This window comes from Oncorhynchus nerka, linkage group LG7 (genome assembly GCF_034236695.1).
Source record: "Oncorhynchus nerka isolate Pitt River linkage group LG7, Oner_Uvic_2.0, whole genome shotgun sequence".
Classification (NCBI taxonomy): domain Eukaryota; kingdom Metazoa; phylum Chordata; class Actinopteri; order Salmoniformes; family Salmonidae; genus Oncorhynchus; species Oncorhynchus nerka.
In genome coordinates this window covers 77784118-77793867 of record NC_088402.1, presented here as the reverse complement: position 1 = coordinate 77793867, position 9750 = coordinate 77784118, and positions in this window count along the sequence as shown.

Below are 9750 nucleotides of genomic sequence, written 5' to 3'. Positions count from 1 at the left end.
AAATGAGCTGAGAGTCTGATCATAAACGGAGAGCTTCAGATACCCACGGCATGCCAAACACTAAGCTACCAAATGAGCTTTTCATTTGCCATTCAGGAAATCAGCACTTCTCATGTTGCAGTCAGCCCCAGTCAAACGGTGTTCAGCTGAGAGATTGCACTGGATGCAAACTTGGGTTCAAGTTCGCTAAGCCTAATGACAACCAGCCATGTTGTCACATGCTAATTTGCATACTTAGCTATGCATTTGGCAGTGTCTTCTGTGCAAATAGGAGGTATTTTTACAGCCATTTCTGGAAATACTGTAGTTTTTAACACAATAGGATAATTTACGTTTAATGTTAGACATGCATTTTTAAGTTTTATTAATGCATATTTTGTTTGATTCTTATGAAGGAAAAACATGTAATTATTTAATGAGGAAGCTGTGTAAGATGGTCGAGCTGACTTAAATAAGAATGCATAATGCACCAGCATTAATTAAAGAGCACGCGTTGATGAACAAATGAGAGTTGGTGTCTGTAGAAGTAAACCAGATTAAACAGAGGTCTGAAGACAGTGGACATGAGGGTTGTATCAAAATAAGCCATCCACTGGTTAAATCCACTAGTTCAGTTATTCCCAAACTGGGGTACTGCCGTCAAGGGTATTCAAACAGTCCATTTACATTTTATATTTACATATACATTCGTTTTTTTCTCACCTGAGTAGCCTCATTTCACTGCCAAAAATACAATTAAACCATCTAGTGTTCAGCGAAATAACAAAACAATTTCAAATACAGGTAGCCTAGTCAAATAATTAACATCCAATCACATTTACTATTACTCTCTCGCGGGAATTCCAGTAACGGTCAGTATGTAGCCAAACGTTGCTGCTGCTCATGTTGGTATCTGTACTGATGGTGCAAAAGCCATGACAGGGAGACATAGTGGAGTGATAACGCGCGTGCAAGCAGTTGCTCCCAACGCCACTTGGGTACACTGCAGCATCCACCGAGAGGCTATTGCTGCACTATGCAATGATACGGGCAGTGACCATGTAATGCTTTTACAACATACAGAAATTAGCTGGTTATCAAGGGGCAAGGTATTGACATGTTTTTTTAAATTGAGAGACGAGCTTACAGTTTTCAATACGGACCATAATTTTCCCTTGCCTGACCGCTTGCATGATGATGAGTTTCTCACACAACTGGCCTATCTGGGTGATGTTTTTTCTCGCCTGAATGATCTGAACCTAGGATTACAGATCAAATCAAATCATCATCAATGTACAGAAACCCAGCCTAAAACCCCAAACAGCAAGATATGCAGGTGTAGAAGCACGGTGGCTATGAAAAACTCCCTAGAAAGGCCAAAACCTAGGAAGAAACCTAGAGAGGAACCAGGCTATGAAGGGTGGCCAGTCCTCTTCTGGCTGTGCTGGGTGGAGATTATAACAGAACATGGCAAAGATGTTCAAATGTTCATAAATGACCAGCATGGTCAAATAATAGTAGTCACAGTGAACAGGTCAGGGTTCCATAGCCACAGGCAGAACAGTTGAAACTGGAGCAGCAGCACGGCCAGGTTGACTGGGGACAACAAGGAGTCATCATGCCAGGTGGTCCTGAGGCATGGTCCTAGGGCTCAGGTCCCCCGAGAGAGAGAAAGAAAGAAAGATAGAAAGAGAATTAGAGAGAGCATACTTAAATTCACACAGGACACCGGATGATGGGGTGCCACCGGGTTCAATTCTTGGGCCGACTCTCTTCTGTGTTTATATCAATGATGTCGCTCTTGCTGCTGTTGAGTCTCTGATCCAACTCTACGCAGACGACACCATTCTGTATACTTCTGGCCTTTCTTTTGACACTGTGTTAACAACCCTCCAGACGAGCTTCAATGCCATACAACTCTCCTTCCGTGGCCTCCAACTGCTCTTAAATTCAAGTAAAACTAAATGCATGCTTTTCAACCGATCGCTGTCTGCACCTGCCCGCCCATCCAGCATCACTACTCTGGATTGTTCTGACTTAGAATATGTGGACAACTACAAATACCTAGGTGTCTGGTTAGACTGTAAACTCTCCTTCCAGACTCACATAAAACATCTCCAATCCAAAGTTATATCTAAAATTGGCTTCCTATTTCGCAACAAAGCATCCTTAATTTATGCTGCCAAACATACCCTCGTAAAACTGACCATCTTACCGATCCTCGACTTTGGCGATGTCATTTACAAAATAGCCTCCGACACCCTACTCAACAAATTGGATGCAGTCTATCACAGTGCCATCCGTTTTGTCACCAAAGCCCCATATACTACCCACCACTGCGACCTGTATGCTCTCATTGGCTGGCCCTCGCTTCATACTCGTTGCCAAACCCACTGGCTCCAGGTCATCTACAAGACCCTGCTAGGTAAAGTCCTGCCTTATCTCTGCTCGCTGGTCACCATAGCTGCACCCACCCGTAGCACGCGTTCCAGCAGGTATAGCTCACTTGTCACCCACAAAGCCAATTCCTCCTTTGGCCGCCTCTCCTTCCAGTTCTCTGCTGCCAATGACTGGAACGAACCACAAAAATCACTGAAACTGGAAACAGTTGTCTCCCTCACTAGCTTTAAGCACCAGCTGTCAGAGCAGCTCACAGATCACTGCACCTGTACACAACCCATCTATAAATAGCCCGAACAACTACCTCTTCCCCTACTGTATTTATTAATTTATTTATTTTGCTCCTTTGCACCCCCGTATTTCTACTTTGCACACTCATCTACTGTCAAATCTACCATTCCAGTGTTTTAATTGCTATATTGTATTTACTTCGCCACCATGACCTATTTATTGCCTTTACCTCCCTTATTTCACCTCATTTGCTCACATTATTCTTCTACTGTATTATTGACTGTATGTTTGTTTTACTCCATGTGTAACTCTGTGTTGTTATATGTGTCGAACTGCTTTGCTTTATCTTGGCCATGTCGCAGTTGTAAATGAGAACTTGTTCTCAACTTGCCTACCTGGTTTAATAAAGGTGAAATAAAAAATTTAAAAATAAAAATAAGACAGGAGAAATACTCCAGATATAACAGACTGGCCCTAGCCCCCCGACACATAAACTACTGCAACATAAATACTGGAGGCTGAGGGACTCTCAGGGACCCTCCGCAGCTATATTCAATCTGCGGGACAAAATTGAGGCTATGATTAAGAAGTTGGAGCTCTTCTCTGTCTGTATTAACATGGACAACACATAGGTCTTTCCATCATTGTATGACTTTTTGTATGTAAATGAACTCAAGCTTACCGACAATGTCAAATGTGATATAGCGAAGCACCTGAGTGAGTTGGGTGCGCAATTACGTTGGTACTTTCCCGAAAAGGATGATACAAACAACTGGATTCGTTATCCCTTTCATGCTCTGCCTCCAATCCACTAACCGATATCTGAGCAAGAGAGCCTCATCAAAATTGCAACAAGCGGATCTGTGAAAATTGAATTTAATCAGAAGCCACTGCCAGATTTCTGGATTGGGCTGCGCTCAGAGTATCCTGCAAATTGCGCTGTTAATACCTATGTGAGAGTGGATTCTTGGCCCTCACTAGCATGAAAACTAAATACAGGCACAGACTGTGTGTGGGAAATGATTTAAGACTGAGACTCTCTCCAATACAACCCAACATTGCAGTTATGTGCATCCTTTCAAGCATACCCTTCTCATTAACCTGTGGTGAGTTATTCACAATTTCCGATGAACAAATAAGGTTTTATATGTAAGATGGTTAAATAAAGAGCAAAATGATTGATTAATATTATATTAATATTTGTGCCCTGGTCCTATAAGAGTTCTTTTGTCACTTCCCACAGGCCGGATTGTGACAAAAACACTCATTCTTATGTTTAATAAATGTATTGTATAGTGTGTGTGTGGGAGGCTTACAATTATGGTGCTAGAGGGGGTATGCAGCTGCAGGTTGAGTGTTTGAAGGGCTACGGGACTATAAAAACCACTGTTCTAGTTTAACTACTTAAGGCATTGGGGAAAAAAATAAAAATATTTAATAAAAATATAAAATTAAAGACTCATGTACAGACTGAATTGGCGAGAGAAGCAGAACATCTAACATCTCACAACAAAACATAGCCTATCTCTTATGTCATCACTAAGAACACTATAAACACGGTATTAAAGCCCAGTGCACACTACTACTCCAAATTCAGAGGAGGCTGGTGAGGGGAGGACGGCTCATAATAATGGAATGGAGTGAATGGAATGGTATCAAACACATGGAAACCAGGTGTTTCAGACCATTCCATTTATTCTGTTCCAGCAATTACTATGAGCCCGTCCTCCCAATTTAAAATGCCACCATCCACCAGTGACTCATATACAGACCAGTACCGTGACAACAGCTGTGTACCGTAGGTCTGTCAGTGTTGCCCTTCAGTGATCAGTAAAATGAGCAAAGAGAGCCTTGCTGGCCACGAGGGCCCTGGCACATTCTCAACTTGGTAAACACTGCTGGACTGTGGTTCAGATGGAGTTAATACAGAGGAATGAATCTAGTCTATGGTTCTTCTTTTCAGAGAGTTCCAGCACAATGAAATGTCACTCGACCATTCTTATTCAATGCTGTCATCTTTCTTGTATATCGCCATATAAAGCTGGTATAATCATATATAATGGATTAGATAGAATATAAAGTAGCATTTTATATGGATAGTCATATAACCCTTGCTTTATGGTTGTACCATCTTCACATGTTCATCCCTGCATGTTTATCCCTTTATTACTTGTTCACTAATGTAGCCAAAGGATTATAATGAATAAACATTATTAAAAACACTATGGTATTATCATTTTGTGCTATCTGTTCTTACAATTCGAATGAATAATGTGACACAGAGAAATGAAATCCTTCTCTCTTGATATTAGAACACTGAATACATCTAGAGGCTTAACTTCTATCAAGCATAGAATTGTCATGCACCCACTGCACTGAAAACTACCGTCCCAATAAGAGGGATAAATAACGCTGAAATTAAATTGTGTCGGTGAGCATTCATTAGATACTGTACATGAGATGAGCTTAAAAGACTGCAGTGCATGAAGGGGATGTTTATTACTACAGTAGCTGTGGGTCTCTGAAGAAAGGAAAACACAGTCAACTGTACACAACACATTAGGAAAAAATGATTCTGTCAAGAGGAGATTCTCATGTTCAGCACTATGCTAATGTGAACCTATAAATGAGAGCAAACGCTTCCAAAAGGGTTATTCGGCTGTCCCCATAGGAGCACCTTTTTTGGTTCCAGGTACAACCCTTTTGGTTTCCATGTAGAACATCTGTGGAAAGGGTTCTATATGAACACAAAAAGGTTTTACCTGAAACTAAAAGATTTCTCCCTGGAACCAAAAAAGGTTATTCAAAGGGTTCTCCTATGGGGACAGCCGAAGAACCCTTTTAGGTTCTAGATAGCACCTTTTTTTCTAAGAGTGTAGAAACCTTATTAAATATGTCAAAATAAGATAAATTCAAAAATACAATGGTTAACAGACCAATGTGACAACATGAACACAACTAATAAAATAACTGGTACTGTGTGGATTCCTCTTGGATACCTTGCCTTATACAAGCTGTAGTTTAGATTCCTGTAATATTTGATTCAGGGTTCTAGTGCGTTAATCCCAGAAGAGTATGCCACCACTACATCGAGTCACTATTGTAAAAATGTCCATTCTTTAATGCTTTCCTTGTACCTATGTTTGTCCTGTGTAAATGCACGCTTTTCTTTGGGTGCTGAAATCTTTAGTTTTTGATCAAATACATTTTACGTGATGTCTGTCAAACTGCTCCCTGTAATCCACTGTTTTCCAAAGGAGTGGGAAGTTAAAACTTCAAACGCGATACTTTTATAAATATACATTTTTTATCGCTTACTGTGTACCTGTGCTTGTCCTGATTGTTATAGAGTTGTCAGTTAGATTTGGAAATGATAAAAAATAAAAGCATTCTTAATGTCCCCTGCATAAACAAAAAAAATGGCCGTGCAATGACAAGCTGCTCATTTTCCATTAACAAACAACTGCTCCCTTGGCAGAGGTCCAGTAAAATTCTACTTTTATCAGAAACTACAGATTTCAGCACCCAAAGAAAAGCGTTCATGTACACAGGACAAATATAGGTATAAGGAATGCATTAAAGAATGGACATTTCTACAAGTATCGACTGACAGCGACTCGATGTGGTCGGAGGTAAAGTCCACCCACACTCGTCACAACTCAACTTTAATGGTATGTACACTACCGGTCAAAAGTTTTAGAACACCTACTCATTCAAGGGTTTTTCTTTATTTTTTACTATTTTCTACATTGTAGAATAATAGTGAAGACATAAAAACTATGAAATAACACATGGAATCATGTAATAACCAAAAATGTGTGAAACAAATCAAAATATATTTTATATTTAAGATTCTTTAAATAGCCACCCTTTGCCTTGATGACAGCTTTGCACACTCGCAAAGCACCTCCACACCTCCACACCTCCTCATCCATGCATTACAGTGGGAAATACACATGCGGAGATCATCCGTTCACCCACACTGCGTCTCACAAAGACACAGCGGTTGAAAACAACTTGGTCTTTTACCAAATAGTGCTATCTTCCATATACCCCCCCACCCCCCCACCCCCACCCCACCTTGTCACAGCACAACTGATTGGCTCAAACGCTTTAAGAAGGAAAGAAATTCCACAAATGAACTTTCAACAAGGCACACCTGTTAATTGAAATGCATTCCAGGTGACTGCCTCATGAAGCTGGTCGGGAGAATGCCAAGAATGTGCAAAGCCGTCATCAAGGCAAAGGGTGGCTATTTGAAGAACTTCAAATATAAAATATACTTTGATTTTTTTAAACAATTTTTTGGTTACTACATGATTCCATATGTGTTATTTCATTGTTTTGATGTCTGCACTGTTATTCTACAATGTAGAAAATAGTTCAAGTAAAGAAAAACCCTTGAGTGAGTAGGTGTTTTAAAACTTTTGACCGGTAGTGTATATTGTGGAGTTGAGTCAACTCAACCCAGGTAGGATGTCGATTAAGGCAGCCCCCCGCACATCTCTGATTCAGAGGGGTTGGGTTAAATATGGAAAACACATTTCAGTTGAATACGTTCAGTTGGACAACTGACTAGGTATCCCCCTTTCCCTTTCCTTTCCCTTCTATCTGAACATTAACATCCTCAAGAGCATTGATTGGAATTTCCAAATAGAATATGTCCCCTAATTCATTTCTTATTTGCTTGTTTGTTAGAGTTATCTAAGATGTATTATTCAGTTAAGGGGTCACATGTCCCACCGGATGCAATCAAAGCCTGTACACACAACACACTGACATACTGCGTGTCCCACACCAAAGAAATCCCTCCTGCAGTATGTGTGTACATCTCATTCGATTATAGCCTAAATGTTATGTTATAGGGCTTCAGTGGAGGAGTCATTTGGAAGGCCAAGTTACATAGGCTGTCAAATATCACAACAATATATCCCCCAGAATCTGAGGATTAGAGTTGAATCAGAGTTCTATCAGACCATGATAAATGAGCAATACCTTCTATATCTTTTATAATACAAAAATGTTGTTCCACAAAAAGAGTGCCTTTTGCGTCCCTTTGATATATAGAAAGTGTGGACCAATATTGAATTGTAGCCCCCAGAATCTGAGGATTGAGAAATTAATCAGAGTTGTATCAGACCTTGAGTAATACCTTCTATATCTTTGATAATAAAAAAAATACTGAATGTTCCCACCCAATGATCAAAACAAACCTCAAACACAACAGCAGACAGGTCTCAGGTCAGAGGGCTGGTCATCGGGTTTTGTCAGATGTATGGGTCATTTCTGAAGATTATTATTTATTTAATGTATTTAGTTATTCATTAATTTACGTCTGTCCCTCATTTGAAGGTCAACCCCAACACTGAACTCTCATTTTAATACAGTGAAACTATTCCTTTTTTATTTATTGAACATCTGATAGTCAGCTGGTGAGCTGGTTCTAATCTTTTTGGCAAGTTGCTGGAGTTTTGTGTTGAAAAACTGAGTGGGTCGAGCATAACCAGGGCCTGTCCTTGCCATTCTGCCGCCATAGGCGAGACCCCCCCCCTCCAAAACTAGAATAGTCCCAGTAAGCAAAATGACATTAAAAATATGTCGAAGTTGGGTTCAATTTAGGTTCTGAATTAAAGGTGAAAAGGTATTTTCCGTATGTTTAAAATACATATTTTCCAGGACATTGAAAAGGCATCTTTTCCAGACATTGAAAAACACGTCTTTTCCAGACGCTGAAATCAGATGAATTTTCGGTTCTGAATGAAAGCTGAAAATACTTATTTTCCTGATGCTGAAAATACGTATTTTGCAGATGTTGAAAATATGTATTTTCCAGATGTTGAAATCAGGGAACTTTTTGGTTCTGAATGAAAGTTGAAAATAAGTATTTTATAGACATCTATGTTTGGGCCAAATCAAGGCTGGTCCAGACCGGACCAGACCGGACAAAAAATTGGTCCGGACTGAACCAAAAACCAATGTCCGTGGATGTGGAAATCAAGACCGGTCCGGAACTGCAACAAAAAAAGACGTCCAAAAGGCGTTGGCGTCAGTCCATGCTTACTGAGGTGTAGCCTACAATGTTGCCTGAAATTTTATTTTATGAATGCCCATCGATGTGGTAAGCCTACTGTTTGTAAAACACCCCAAAAAATGACATCCAGACAGGACCAAAAAAGACGTCCAAAAGATGTTGGCTCATGCTTACTGGGGTGTAGCCTACCATGTCAGACAGCAATAGAATTGTATGAATCCCGATCCACTCGGAAGGCCAACTGTTTATAAAACAGGCTATTGCACTGGCTTTATTAGTCTTGATTCCTGTGACTAATCAATTTGGCTATTTAAGCTCTGAATATTAGTTACCTGGGGCAGCAGGTAGCCTAGTGGTTGCTGGATCAAATCCCTGAGCTGACAAGGTAAAAATCTGTTGTTGGGCCTCTGAACAAGGCCACTATCCCCCAGTAGGCTGTCATTGTAAATAAGAATTTGCTCGGAACTGACTTGCCTAATTAAATGAAGGTTGAATAAATAAATGTGATGCTATCACAAGCCTATTTGCGGTGTTTACACAAGTATTTCATTTTATCGCTGTGATCAGCTTGTCAAAATTGTACTGATACAAACTTGAAACCACTGATCATGACAATGGGGTGAAACACCTGGAAAGCAGTTGTGATTGTCCATTTGATTATGTGATTGAGTGCCATTTAGGTTTGGCTATTTGATGGGAGAAACCTGCATGATGTAAAAAGTGTCCGTCTGGGGCGGCAGGGTAGCCTAGTGGTTAGAGCGTTGGACTAGTAACCGGAAGGTTGCAAGTTCAAACCCCCGAGCTGCCCCTGAACAGGCAGTTAACCCACTGTTCCCAGGCCGTCATTGAAAATAAGAATTTGTTCTTAACTGACTTGCCTAGTTAAATAAAGGTAAAATAAAAATCTGTCATTCTGCCCCTGAACAGGCAGTTAACCCACTGTTCCTAGGCCGTCATTGAAAATAAGAATTTGTTCTTAACTGACTTGCCTAGTTAAATAAAGAAAAAATTAAAATTACATAGTCATACATTTTATCTACAGCCAGTAGACTAGAGAAAATGTCACACACTCTTTCTACCATGTCCTATATCTGCTACATTATTTATGT